Source organism: Myotis daubentonii, chromosome 3 (genome assembly GCF_963259705.1).
Source record: "Myotis daubentonii chromosome 3, mMyoDau2.1, whole genome shotgun sequence".
In the NCBI taxonomy this organism is placed as follows: Eukaryota; Metazoa; Chordata; class Mammalia; order Chiroptera; family Vespertilionidae; genus Myotis; species Myotis daubentonii.
This window is the reverse complement of record NC_081842.1, coordinates 128,980,412-128,993,468: the sequence shown is the minus strand read 5'-3', so window position 1 is coordinate 128,993,468 and position 13,057 is coordinate 128,980,412.

The window sequence follows — 13,057 nt, the reverse complement described above, 5'->3', positions numbered from 1 at the left end:
TAGAAAGACATTTATTTTCTGTTTAAACCATTTATTTAATTTCCGTATACATGGACTTCTCCATTTATGTATGCCTTGTATTTATTTAGCTCAGATGTCTATCCACTTGTTCAACAGACGCTTGTGTAGCATATACCAATGTCAAACCTGGAATTCAGTAGATTAAAAACAAGACAAATCTACTGTTTCAGAATTGAATAAGTGTGAGAGCTTCCAGGAGAGAGCATATAGTGTGTCCTGTCTTGAATTTTAGGAGATCTTTGATTGAAAGGCCACTACTGGGACTTCCCATCCTTCTCATTGCCACCTCAGCCCTTCTACAAGAATACTTCTTGCCTTGTTATTAATACTAGTTGGCATTTTATATGTTCATGTTATCTTTTGGTTAATTGCAAACCAATTCATGCTTATTGTAGAAGTTATAAACCCAAAAAGGAGAAAGAAAAAATTATCCAGTTCTTCTAAAAGGACTACTATAAAAATTTTAATATAATTTTTCATTTTATTGTTTAAAAATCTAGTCAAGAACATATTATATATACCACCCTACATCTTAGTTTTCATTTAAAATCATGACATAAGCATTTCCTCTTGTTTTTAGAAACTTCACATTTTAATGGAGATATACTGCTTCATTTTGCAGGTTTAACATTATTAAGAATCTATTTTTTGTTTAAATTTATCTATTTTCCTTGTTATTATAAACAATGAAGTCATAAACATCTTGTAGATAGAGGTTTTATGTAATTCAGATTTTAAAAATTGAGAACCCCCCAAAGTGTAATTACCAGGTCAAACATGTATGGATAATCTTGAGACTATTAGCACATAGTGCCAAATTACTTTATAAAAGGGTGTCATCAATCTACACTTTTTTCTAGCAATGTATCAGAATGTCTAGTGTAGCTATGTAAATTCTTTTTTAGAGAAAAAATTTAATTTTAGTGTAGTAAGAACACTTAACATTAGATCTACCGTCAACATATTTCAAGTGAATAGTACAGTGTTGTTAACTATAGGCACAATATTGTACAACAGCTCTCCAGAAATTATTCATCTTCTGAAATTGAACCTTTAAGCTTGTTGATTAGCAACTTTTCATGATCTTCTCTCCCTCAGCCCCTGTTAATCATCATTCTTCTGTATGATTCTGAGTTTGACAATTTTAGAAACCTCATATAAGAAGATTCATGTAGTATTTATCCTTCTGTGCTTGGCTTTTTTCACTCAACATAATGTCTTCAAGGTTCATCCATATTGTTGCATATTGTAGGATTGCTTTTTTTAAAAAGCTGAATAACATTCCTTTGTATGTATATTCCACATTTTATTTATTCATTCACCCGTAAATGAACACTTAGGATTTTTCCATATCTTGGCTATTGTGAATAGTGCCACGATGAACACCGAGGTGTTAATATCTCTTTGTTGCAGATAAGCTGCCAGGCAGCACAGGAGAATTAATCAGCCAGGCACTCAGAGAATATTTAGAAAAGTTGCCTTTATTGCAGATTGCACTAGTGCCATGACTCAGGGGAATCAGTCTCCAAATCCTGAGTGATGAATATGGATGAAGCTTTCTCTTTATACCCTTTAGTTCCTTTGTCCCCCACATATGGATCAGGCTTCTGGACCCTTTGCAGGCTCTGTAGCCCCCCATGACTTGTGATGGGGGAAGTGAGACCACACCCAGAGGCCTGCCAGCACTGGCACCAGCCCCTCCAGGGATTGTATATGGTTCATGATTTATGGTCTCTGTAAAATGGGAGTATTCTGGGAAACAGGTTCTGTAAGGCAGGACAGGCATCACAGATAAGAATGGAGTTTATCGACAAGCAAGGGTGTATGTCAGAAGGCAGGTTACTGGCACAGATTCAGCTAGCTAGCCCCCCAGAGTCTTATTTTCCCCTTCATCTTCAAGATCTTGATTTTTTTATGATCACTGTAAGAGATGCAGAAAAAATGTTTGACAAAATTCAATATTCTTTCATGATAAAAATGCTCAACAAACTAGGAATAGAAGGAATGTACTGCAATATAATAAAAGGCACATATACAAAATCACAACTAACATTATGCTCAATAATAAAAAAATTGAAAGCTTTTTCTCTAAGATTAGGAAAAAGACAAGAATGACCACATCCATAACTTCTATTCAACATAGTACTGGGAATCCTAGTCAGAATACTTAGGGGGGTGGAGGAGGGGGGGGGAAAGGCATCCAGATTGGAAGGAAATATGTAACATTATTTCTATTTGCAGATTACATAATCTTATAAATAGAAAACATTAAAGACTCCACCAAAAATCTGTTGGAATTAATGAATTCAGTAAAGTTGCAAGATACAAAATCAACATAAAAACAGTTGTATTTCTATACACTAAAAGGAGCTATCAGAAAAGGACATTAAGAAAAGAATCCCAATTACAATAGAATTAAAAAGAAAAGATACTTAAAAATAAACTTAACCAAGGAGGTGAAGACTTGTACACTGAAAACTACAAAACACTGATGCCAGAAATTACAGAGACACAAACAAACACAGACATCTCAACTTTCATTGATTGAAAAAACTGATATTGTGAAAATGTATATACTATCCAAAGCATTTTACAGATTTAGTCCAATTCCTAGCAAAATCCTAATGGCATTAATAGTATTTTTTTACAGAAATAGAAAAAAATATTTTAAAATTTATATAGAAACAAAAAACACCAAATAGCCAAAACAGTCCTGAGAAAGAAGAACAAAGCCAGCCCTGGCTGGAGTGGCTCAATTGATTGAGTGTCATCCCATGCAACCAGAGGTTTCCTGTTTGATTCCCAGTTAGGGTACATGCCCGGTTGTGGGTTTGATCCCCAGAAAAGGCAGTGCATGAGGCAGCTAATTGATGTTTCTCTATCATCAGTGTTTCTCTCTCTCTCTCTCTCTTCCTCTCCCTTCCAATCTCTTTCTAAAAAATCAATAAAAATTTTTTTAAAAAAGAATAAACTGGAGGTATTACACTTCCTGATTTCAAACTATATTACAATAAAAACAGTATGATACTGGCATAAAATTATGGAGATGTATAGAACAATAGACTAGAATAAAGAGCCCAGATATAAAGCTATGCATACATATAATGTCAACTGATTTTTCAACAAGGGTCCCAAATATACATATGGGGAAAGGACAGTCTCTTCAACAAATGATATTGAAAGACTGGATATCCACATGCAAAATAATTAAATTGGACCCTTATTTTATACCATATGCAAAAGTCAAATGGATTAAAATGGATTTAAAAAAGGTTTCAAAACTTAAATGTAAGACATAAAACTGTAAAACTACTAGAACAAGGGAAAAGCTTTATGACATTAGTTTTGGCAATGATTTCATGGTATGGGATCAAAGGGAAATGTAACAAGGCCAAAAAATAGACATTAAAACTATATCAAAAGAATAAGTTTCTACACAGCAAAGGAAGCAATCAACAGAGTGAAAAGACAACCTATGGATGGGAGATAATAGCTGCAAACCATGTATTAGATTAGGGGTTAATTTACAAAACATGTAAGAACTCCTATACCTCAGTAGCAAAAACAAAACAAACAAACAAACAAACCATAACAACAAAAACAAACTAATAATCTGATTTAAAAATGGGCTAAAGATTTGAATAGATATCTTTTTTCTAAAGAAGACATACAAATGGCAAAGAAGTATATGGAAAGATGCTCAGCGTCACTGCCATCACGGAAACATAAATCAAAACCACAATGAGATATCTTACACCAATCAGAATGGCGGTTACTTAAAAAAGACAAGAAGTGCTAGTGAGCATAAGGAGTTATTGGAACACTTGTACACTGTTGGTGGGAATGTAAAAATGGTGTATTGTTAATGGAGAATAGTATGATGTTTCCTCAAAAAGCTAAAAAAAAGAACTACCACATGACCCAGTAAATTCGCCTATGGGTATGTCTCCAAAAGAATTCTCTGAGTTCTTAAGAGATTGAATGGATGGTTAAGTTCACAATTTCCAGAACCAGATGGTTTTAATTCAAGTTCTGGCTTTCACACTGTGTGACTTTAGAGGCTAGGCCTTAACCTCCCTGCCTCCATTCTCTACTTGGAGAATGGAGATAAATAGTACTTGCTCATAGTGAGAAATATTGAGGTGATATATGTAAATAGATTAGAATAGGTCTGGCACAAGGTAAGCACTATTTTAGTATTAGCTAATATCAACCTATCTACTATCACAGGTAATATTGAGGTGAAAATTAACCAATTAAAAGCAAATAGGATGCCACATCAGAGTATGGTAGGTTGAATACTATTTCCTCAAAATTCATATCCACCAGGAATCTCAGAATGTGGTCTTTTTAGAAATAGCCATTGCATACGTAATCAAGTTAAGAGGAGGCTATACTACATTAGGGTGAACCCTAATCCAATTACTGATGTCCCTTAATCCAATTACTGATGTGCCTTTAAGGAGAAGAAAGGAAACACAGAGACACAGAGGTGACTTCCATATGAAGACTGAGGCCAAAGCTGGAATTATGCTTCTGTAACCAAAGGAACACAGGTAACCACCTGGTGCTGAGAGAGGCAAGGAAGGATTCTTTTTAGACACTTCAGAGAGGGTGTGGCCCTGCTGACACCTTAGTTTCAGACATCTATCCTCCAGAACTGCACAATAATAAATTTGTGTTGTTTTAAGGCACTTAAAATTTGACATGGCAGCCCTAGGACCCTAATGCATAGGGTCAAATGTCCTATCATTCATTAGGGATTATACTCAGTCATTTGCATGAAGTTGGCATGTTATAGCCAAGCAGAATCTGTATTATTTATGGTCACTAAGCCTTACTACGGACCTTAAACAGAATTCAGGCAGAGTCTCAGGGTCCTATTACTGGGTGACCTGTGACATCAGAGAGCTGACAGAGACCCATTGCCACTTGTTGTGTTCCTGCCCCCACCCCTCACCCACATGAGCTTCTTAATGGGTTTGTGCTCTAATTGGCCATTGATAATATGGGCTTATTTCCACGTCCACTCTGCTGCTAGACAGTAATGATGATTGATTCACATAGCAAATGGCCTAAAGTGGCCCTCACAGATACAATTATCACCAGGCTGGGCTTGCTGCTACATTGTCTGATAATGGACTCTAATTTGCCAGTGGGGTTTGTAATTCTTTGTTCCCAGACAGAGATCCATTTCTAAACTAGAGAGTAATTCATAAATATTTTTCTCTCCAGTCATGGGGGAAGACCAGATCTAATTGCACGATGAAAGGCAATTCTGTCTGGAGTCCACTGAGGGAGGCTGTGGGCTCAGACCTGGGCAGAGTGCACTGACACAGGCTGCTCATTTTGCAGAGAAGCCTGCTGAGATCCAGAGAGGTAATGTGCCTTATCTGAGATCACACAGCTAGTTCCTCCTGCTCTCTAACGCTCTCTTCCCATGTCCCTGATTGGGGAGTAACAGAGAGAAGGGTGTCCCCAGCAGCATTTTGGACATGAGCAACCTTGACTGCTTTTTTGGAATGATTAATAATTCTTGTTTTAATAGCATCTTTTTGTTCCTATTGCTTAATAATATTGGAAGCTCATTGATGAGAATTAGAAAACCATAGAAACATTTAAGAAAAAATATATTAGCCATAATTGTTTCACAAAGAGATGACTATGAGTTAGCATGTATTAATCAATTACAATTTTTAATGTATATGTAGACATTTATTTTCTACAAAATTGAGACATATACACAGTTGCTTTTTCCTCCAAGTTAATAGAGGGCTTTTATTGCATCTTTAAAAATGGCAAATGGGTCTTAGGAATCATCAGCATCTTACTCTTCCTGTAGCTGGAGAGCTGGATCACATTCATCAGCCTGCAGAACTGTTATGTTTCATAGAAGCCGTCCATAGTTTTTCTCTTATCCTTGTATTTACCTCTTGTGGTTTGCTGAATCAAAGAGCTGAATTTGAGACAATTCAATGTTGCTTCCTTCAAGAATTAACTCATCTCTCTGAGCTTGAGATACAAGCGATGCTTGGCCTCACCTGAACCCGGCAGACATATTTTTCATCCAAGAACATTCTGATATCACCAGAAGCTCCGTTCTCCTGGACAAAGATGCTGGTGGGAAATGAGCATGCACAGACCTCATCTCATAGCAGAAGCCTAGGCAGTATTATGTTCGGTGTTTTTCTGTTTATTGTAGTTTTTGTATTTTCTCATACCATTAAATGTCATCTTCAAAATATGATAGCATAATATTAAGCAATCCAGATTTAACAGGTGTTAAATAGTTTTGGTATCAGACATTTACATTTTTTCTTATCTGTATAATTATAAATAACTTGTGTTATAATTTATGCATACATATTTAAGACTACCTCTGTGTTTTTTTAAATAATAAATATTTGTCGGTAGAATTTGGGGTTAAAGAGCAGGCATATTTTTTTTTTGAAGACAGTTTTATTTTATTTATTTATTTATTTTTATTGCTTAAAGTATTACAAAAGGTATTACATATGTATCCATTTTATCCCCCCGCCCTAGACAGTCCCCTAACCTCCCCTATCCCCCAGTGTCCTATGTCCATTGGTTATGCTTATATGCATGCATACAAGTCCTTTAGTTGATCTCTTGCCCCCCTACCTCCTGCCCCCCAACCCTCCCGTGCCCTCCCGCTGCAGTTTGACAATCTGTTTGAGGCAGCTCTGCCTCTGTATCTATTATTGTTCAAAAGTTTATAATGGTCTCTATTGTCCATGAATGAGTGAGATCATGTGGTATTTTTCCTTTATTGACTGGCTTATTTCACTTAGCATAATGCTCTCCAGTTCCATCCACGACGTTGCAAATGGTAAGAGTTCCTTCCTTTTTACAGCAGCATAGTATTTCATCGTGTAGATGTACCACAGTTTTCTAATCCATTCATCTACTGATGGGCACTTAGGCTGTTTCCAGATCTTAGCTATGGTGAATTGTGCTGCTATGAACATAGGGGTGCATATATCCTTTCTGATTGGTGTTTCTGGTTTCTTGGGATATATTCCTAGAAGTGGGATCACAGGGTCAAATGGGAGTTCCATTTTCAGTTTTTTAAGGAAACTCCATACTGTCTTCCATAGTGGCTGCACCAGTCTGCATTCCCACCAGCAGGAGCAGGCATATTTTTAAGAGTCTTAAACAATACATATTAAATCACATGGCTTTTTATCAGATAAAAATGAAAAGTTGGACTTGTAATCAGAAAACCTGGGTTTGAATCTCAAGTTCACTATTTACTAGTTGTATGATTATAGGCAAATTCTTTTGTTTCTCAACTAACGTGTGAAATAAGAACAATAGTTACCTTATCAGGTTATTATGGGAGTGAGATAAAATAAATATTAAAATGCTTAGCACAATGACTAATACTTAGCAGATACTCAACAAATATTTATTGTTGTTTTAAATTTTTGCCACCAGTAATAAGCTGAGAACCAGAATCTTCTGGGGAAAGGCCAAGAATTTTTATTTTCCAAATAGGTGGCTATTGGTGTGGGGTGGAGACAGTAAGATCATCTATATATATATAAAGCCAAGCGACCATAACGACGGAATGACCGAAGTTAGTGTAATGACCGGTCGCTATGAAGCACACTGCGCCAGCCAACCGGCCCAATCAGGGCCCTGATCAGCCCCCCACAACCTCCCATGGCCTCTCTCCTAGCCAGCCCGGCCCCCCATCAGCACCCCCACCCTGATTGGTGGCCGGGCCAGTTGGCCAACCGCCCACAGCCCCTCCCCTCCCCACCCCTATTGGGGTCAGGGATGGCTGGCCAACCTCCTGTGTCCCCTCCCCCCACTGGCCAGGCCCTGATGACCCCATCAGGGTGGGCCAGCCAGAACCACAGGTGCACAAATTTGTGCAACAGGCCTCTAGTTCTGTCTATAAGCATCTTGATAAATTCAGTGAAAACCCCAAAGCAAGCTGTTCTCAGTGCTAGTGCAGTGAGGATGGAAAGGTCCAGCTCAAAGGACAAAGTCAGACCTGGCGTTTTGAGGATGTCAGTCTCATATGGAGAATGTTTTGGCAGGTCATACTGCTGTCATAAAGTTAGGATTTACCTAATGCAAAAGCTAACTATGGACAGGTTTGGCTGCAAACTCCCCTCAGACAGGAAGAGGAGAGAATGGCTGTGTATGGGTCAAGGGAATAAAACTCTGACTCTAGATCCTTCCCCAAATTCTCAGGTTTCCAAAGGCTACAAAGGAGATTGTGCTGAAGAGACTCAAAGGAAGTAAGCTAAAATCCCACAAGTACAGACTTTGAGTCAGCTGGACTTGAGTGCATATTAGAGATCTGACATTCTCTAGCTATTTGACCTGAACAAGTCCCCTGACTTTGGCCTTCCTGGGTCTATTTCCTGCTCTGTAAAAGGATGTTAATGCAGCCTACTGAGCAAGATTTTTATCAGGCTAAAAGAAAATGAATATAAGATAGAAAGTGGCAATAAATTGTAACCATTATTACTATTACCATGTAATATTGGACAAGATATTACCTTACCTTATTCTTAATATCTTTATTCATAAAGGTGAAAAATAATAATATTATATTTAATGGGAAGAATTGTGATGAAGATTGTTGAAAAAAATATGAGAGTACTGAATAATCTGTGTGTCAGTGTGAAAAAGTCAGGTTTGGGAGAGAGCGTGCTCGCCCTTGTGCCCAGGGAAACGAAGGGCAGCAGCTCTTTAAGGCCTCAAGCGCCTGAGGCCTGGACCTTCCTCTCATACCTCACCATTGCTGTATCTTCATTTTGGTCACTGGATGGCTTAAGCATTTCTCTCCAGTCATTGCTTCCTGAGTGACAATATTATTCAGATGATTCATGTTACAAAATCATGCACATCAGGATTTAAGCACATCCCATGAAGCCAGTTTAAGATACTGCATGTTTCCCAATAAGGGCTACAGCTCCTGTGGTTCTCTTCCAAGGCAAAGGCCTGATCATAGAGGTCAGTGAGCCTCATGCAGAGAAGGGAGGAGTGGGCAGGACATCAGTGTTCTGGCCTGAACCTTGAACACCACCAGGACAACCTCTTTCTGCCACCTTGCTGGCTACAGATCCATCCATCTGAGAGGATCCGAAGGGTCAGGAAGGAGCAGTGTCTTATATCTAGGAGTCTGCTCATGCACCTGCCTGAAACAATACCATCCCTTCTCTCCAAAGTGCTCACTCTGCAGCCATCAGCATGCATGTCTGAGACTGTGGCCAGGGCAGGGGCAGTTCATGTATAGGAAGCCAAACACCATTAATGGCATTATTTTGAGCTGTTAAAGGTAAAGGAAAAGTTTATGAAACTAGAGTGATAGGATTACCGACAGGAAGATTGGCATTCTTTCTTATGCCCTTGCCTTGTATTTGATTCATACCAAACCCAAATGTACTCAACTCATTACACTTAATAGTAAACATTAATAAAGTCTGCATTCCTTTAGACTTTTTATCATGTGATCCACTATTAAAAGATTTATCCAATGGTAATAAAATATGATTTTACTGAAATTTGGGAGAATGCAGGGTGAGGTATAAAACAACCATATTTTATGAGATTTTCTTTGTGCTTTGATGACTTAGATAGAGAGAGATGTGAGTTGATTAACAGCCATCTTTGAGACCCCCTAGGCAAATATTTATTGACTGGTGGGAGCTGGAGCCATCCTTTGAGGGGAGGGGATGGGTGGTTATGAAAGGTGCTATGAAGGACTGAAACGAAGAACTTGCTCTCAAAGGGATGAGGGAGAAGGGCCATTGGGTTACTCTTAGGTCTTGGTTTGGGTGGCTGACTGGGCAGTTAGAGGTGATGCTCCCTAGAGAAGGAAATGTAGAAAGAAGAGCAACTTGAGGGGCTGTGAAGGGAGGACAGAAAGAAATCATCTGGTCTTGGTGTCTGAGTCCTCTCTCCTGCGGGCTAGAGGATGGAGAGAGGTGAATCCACAATGGTGTGCATTTAATACAAAATTATAGAGCAGGAAACCATTAGTCAGAGAAGAGGTGTCATATTCTATAGCAGTACCAGGGATCAAATATGGGAGAGCAAGTTTCTCATTGGATCATCCATCAATGATACAATGACAAAGCAGAGCACAGGAACCAAGACATGAGGTGTGTATCAGTTAGTACTGTTACATAACAAACCAACCCAAAACATAACAGCAACCATTTTTTATTTCTCATGGATCTGTGGGTCATCTGGGCAGTTCCACTAATTGGGACCAGGTTTGGCTTATATTGGCTGGACTCATTTATGCATTTGTATTTAGTAGGCAAGTTGGATAAGGGTTAGCTACTCCAGGATGGTATCAGCCGGGATAACTCGGATTTGCTCCATGTTGTCTCTATCTGCCAGAAGCTTGTCCTCACAGTAGATGTGGGGTTCCAGGAGTGAGCAGAAGGGTGCAAGACTTCTTGAGGCTTAAGCTTGGATCTTCCCACTGTCACTTCCACTGCAAAGTAAGTCACAAGGCCAGCTCTGGTTCAAAGGGTGAGGGAGTCAACTCCATCTCTTGATGGGAGGATTTCCAAAGTCACAATGCAAAGGGTGTGACACAGGTGAAGAACTGGGGAAATTTTTGGAAACACTCCATCCCATATGAAATCCTGAGACTAGGAAAGCTGGGAAGAACAGAGATACATCAGAGAGAAGATTGCCTCTCAGAGTGGTTTCCTACATGGTGCAGTGGAGTCTTGTGGTCATAGGCCTGGTTCATTTAAGGGGATTAGAACCAAATGGACACCTGGGTAAAAGTGAGATAATGTGGAGACAAAGTTGGCATGTTCATAGAGGAAAGGCCTGTCCCTTTGTGTCCCCCAAGCATTCCATTGTAGGAGCACATTGATTTAGTTAAAGGCTTTGGACCTTGTTAAAACAGGACTCACTCAAGGAGAGGCTACATGTTAGTGTTATGAGCTTGTGAATGACTTTTCAGTCTTTCTGAGAGTCAATTTTGAGTTTTGAGAGGGCAATTGGCACCTGGCAGCCAAGACTAAAGGTAAAGCCACACCTCATATTTGTTTTGTAAAGGTACTCACACTTCTTCTTCTTTTTTTAAATAATTTTTATTGATTTCATAGAGGAAAGGGGAGAGAGAAAGAGAAACGTCAATGATGAGAGAGAATCATTGATCTGTTGCCTTCTGCAAGTCCCACATTGGGGATGGAGCCCACAACCTGGGCATGTGCCCTGACCAGGAATCGAACAATGACCTTCTGGTTCATAGGTCAATGCTCAACCACTGAGCAACACCAGCTGGGCCATTCACACTTCTTATGTGAAGCCAATAGAATTATCATGCTGCCTTATCCACAAGGGACGGAGTCCAAGACCCTGACTGGATGGCTGAAACTTTGGATATTACTGAACCCCATATATACTGTTTTTTCCTATACAAACAAATCTTTTCACTTAAAGGAAGCAGTTTACATCTTCTCTTTGGCTTGTCTGAATTGCCAACATCACTACTCTTGCACTTTGGGGTCATTATTAAGTCAAATAAGGGTCACTTGAACACAAGCAGCACATTACTATGATAGTTGATCTGATATGCCAGCTACTGAGTGAATGATTGGAAGGCAGCTTGTGCAGTGTGGAGACACTGGACAAAGAGATGATTCCCAAACAAGGAGGGATGGAGTGGGAGGCTTGAGATTTCATCACACTACTCAGAACGGTTCACAATTTAAAAAGTATGGATTGTTTATTTCTGAAATTTTTCGTTTAATATTATAGGACTGTGTAAAAAACAAAACCATGGGTAAGGGGAGACTACTGAACAGCTGAGTGTGAATCAACTTTATCTAAAAGTCACAACTTTTAAAAAACCAAGGAGTGAAGAATTTAGCAACTTTGGCTAATTTCTTCCAAATTAGCCAAAGCCTACCAGAATGTTCTGTGGTCCTCTGATCATTGCATGACAGCATCATAGAAATTGTACAGAACCCAGGAAGTGAAGGTGCGAACAAAACTTGAGGAAAAGGCTTATAAGGAAAGAACCCAGGATTGGAACAACTAAAATATAAGAAGAAAGGACTAAAAGAGGCCAGTGTTATGATTTGTGTTCTGGCAAAGGACTGATGATAAAGTGGTGCCATTTCCTCTGAGGAAAATAAAAGGAAAGGAGACAGGACCCACAACACATGATGTTCAGGTCAGACTTAAAGGAAGAACTTATCGAGCGACTTTTCTTAAGTACTCCTGGATTAGCTCTTAGGAGAAGAAAATAAGTTGGCTGCAAGAATTTTAAAGACCTGGGGAGGTCTTTAAAATGAGATAACTGCTCTGGAGTGAAGGACCATGAGTAGGATTAACTCTCCTCTTTGTGTTGCTTCCAAGTCCTCTGAATTGAATGCCACCATGTTTTTGTGGGTCCTTGAGGTTGTTTTTAAACTGTTGTGTTTCAATGCCTTTGCTAATCATTCCTAGTTTTAATATTGCGCATTTCCTCCCTGTTCTGAAGGGCAGGCAACAGTTATTTCAACCATGATATGCATTCATTCTGCAATCCCTTTATTCTTTTGCAGGGACAGTGGGGAGGTGGGCATTTAGCTGTGGCAACGAAAAGACTGCACTTGTATTTTTCTAGAGTTCTTCACTGGAATGTAGCATTAGTCCTGAAGCCAAAACTCATGACTCCTAAGTGGTTTTGCTACTCACACCTACTGCACCTAGATGGCATCAGAGCTATCAGGAACCTGATAATCTGGCCCTACACTTGGTGCCAGGCTAACTGAGATGCCCTAAGTTATTAGCACTGGAAGCAAAATCTGACGTGAACAGGAAATATGATTCATTTTCTTATTTATAGGACAAATTGAGGTCCATGCCTAGTAGAGTTGGGGGGCACACAGGCGAGCTAGAAAATTCGAAAAGAGTAATGCTCTCCACAGTGAATGAGAAGCAAATATGTGTCAACTATGTAATTACAGCCAGATGAGAGGGAGTGTGAGGCCAAGGATGCTCCGATCAATGGAAACACATGGAATCAAATGCCATTTAT